Here is a 2,740-nt window from a genome sequence, read left to right as displayed (position 1 = left end):
TTACTGGGTTGAAAGTGGCAACTAATTTTTAAGGGGGTTGAAAAGAGCTTGATATAATTACCTTTGGAAGATCCAAAGCAAAACAGGAAATGTGATCAGGAAAAGGATTCAACCCTAAAATACTGAGAAATCATATTTATCAGGGAGAATATGCAGCAACTTCTAAGGGCAAACAAAACAAAACAAAGAAAACCCAAAACAAACAAAATAAACAAAAAACAGACACCAGACCAATCAGAAACTGTTACTGAAAGTTTTGCTCTGGGAATGCTAAGTATAAAATAAAATAAATTCAACCAACACCAGGTCTTGCCTGTCACGTGACTATCCACTGTCACTGTGCATATTTTAAGAATGGTCTAATTCAAAAGTTTCTAAACTATTGTAAAACATACTCCAACACAGGGCTATGATGTCTATAACATCTGAAACCAGAAACTATTTATTACTGGAGTGCAGATCAGGTAGCTCAAATTTTGAAATAGCAGGTATTCTGCTCAATGTTGTTCCTTCCATCATTTAAATTACCTCAAAAGGAAATATTTACAATCATAAAACCTTTCTAAGACCCAAGAACAGGTAAATTCTCAGCCTAGGACTTAAAAAAGTAGCAATCAACTACTGTTTTTCCTTTTAAAATGTTTATTTAAAAGGTAATACATATTTGCTATAAAAAACTTTTTTAATACAGAAAGTAAATACACAAGATTTGAAAAAGATGTCTTTCACTCCTACTCCAAACCCCACTCCCCAGAGGTAGCCACTGTTAAATTTGTAGAATATCCTTCTTGTCTTTCTCCTACGCATATATGTCTTCTTTCTAGAATATGGAGTCATCCTGTGTAAACTGTTCTACAATTTGACTTTCATCACTAAATAATTTAAATTGGATACCTTTGCCTGTCAGTAAATAAAGGGCTATATCCTTTTTAAAAAGTCCTGTATCATATTCTGCTATATTGATGTAACATTATTTATTTATCCAATCCCCTATTGATGGACATTTGGATTATATCCAGTTTTTGATTATTACAAATAGTGCTTCAATTAACATTCTTATACATTTATATCTATGCACTTATGCAAGTATTCTGGGAGATAAACCCCTGGAAATGAAATTGCTTGGTCAGATGGTACGTGCATTTAGAATTTTGATGAATAGTCCTAAAATTACCTCTAAAATGTTTGCACCAATTTATACTCTCAGCAATGATGTCTGAGAGTGCCTATTTCCCTACCTGCTCCCCACACTGTGTATCTAGGCACTGACTAGTGAAATTAGAGAATGTGTCTCTCTCTTCAAACAGACATGGTCACGAAGGCCTTGCCACCTGCTCTTATTTTCTTTTATTTTCTCTTTACTTTTCATAACTGAGGTTTAGTCCTAAGAAAGGAAAAGAGGAATATGCTTCTTTGGTTTTCAGGGTATTCCTCAAAGATATAGGCATTCTCCCAGTTACAAACATCCATCTTATAAGCGCCTACACCTCACAGATGAACTGCTCATCTAGATGTAAAATATAACCACCCTAAGGTAGGAAGATGCTCCCTTTCCTATCCTAGAGATGGAAAAATACATTCCCTGCGTCTCCTTATGACTATTCATTTATTCATTCACGCACTCATGTATGCACGAATTCATGCGTTAATTCCTGTTTTCATTCATTCATTCATTCACCCAATATTTACTCTAAGCCTGCTGAGTTCCGGGTACCATGCTAGTCATTGTGGCTATAGGGATGAAATACCGTCTCTGCCTTTAAGAAGCTCACAGTGTAGCCTTATGGAAAAGAAGGAAAGGAAACCAACAGTTACATAGAGTGGGAAAGTGGTGCTTTCACATTAGAGCAGGGTGCCCTAGAAGTGATGGAGTGGGGTGAGTGCACATCTCAGGGTGAGGGCTGCAGAGAAGACCAGGAATACGGTTCTGGAAGGGCCCAGGAAACTATCACATCTAACTCAGGAAGAAAGTGAGGAAAAGGCCAGGGACTGGGTACTCTGAAGGATAATCTTTGGTAGGAGTTTGTTATCAGCAGAAAGTTACATTTTTTGTAAATTTAGTTTTGTTTTTCCTTTAGTTTTTTAGTGAAAATCCTTGAGCAAACCACCCCCCCCCCCAAAACCCTCAACCTTGCCTTTGGTGAACAGAGGAGAAATGGAAAAGATAAAGGGATTATTGTCCCATCTATTAAAAGTGGCAAGAGGCCCAGTGCCTGTGGTTAGGCAGCAGCACTGTTTCACCTTGCTGACCTACGTGAGCCCTATGGAAATGGGGCGGGTATAGGAAGGAGAGAAGGTGGGAGAGTCAGCTCCAGAATCAACAGTAATCCATCCCATTTCAAGGTATTTATCCTAAGAATGAAATTTATCCTAGGTCAGAGCTGTGGGCAAATATGTTAGCTGATAACTTACCACAGTCAAATTTGGAAACAACCTAAATGTCTGTCCATGGGAGATGTATACAATAATACATGATGGTAAATCCATGAAATGGAATAACACACACTGATTACTGTATTCATCCATATTGTATCATCTTGCATTAAAATCATATTTTCAAAAACTATATGATAGGAGGGAAAATTAAACAAAATATTAAGTCTAAAAAAGAGTGCACAAAATATGGGACTTCTCTGGTGGTTCAGCGGTTGGGACTCTGCATACACAGAGGGCCCAGGTTCAATCCCTGATCAGGGAACTAAGATCCTGCAAGCTGTGTGCAATGCAGAAGAGAAAAAAA

The sequence above is a fragment of the Hippopotamus amphibius genome, chromosome 8 (assembly GCF_030028045.1).
Source record: "Hippopotamus amphibius kiboko isolate mHipAmp2 chromosome 8, mHipAmp2.hap2, whole genome shotgun sequence".
NCBI classification, from domain to species: domain Eukaryota; kingdom Metazoa; phylum Chordata; class Mammalia; order Artiodactyla; family Hippopotamidae; genus Hippopotamus; species Hippopotamus amphibius.
This window is presented reverse-complemented; position numbering follows the sequence as displayed.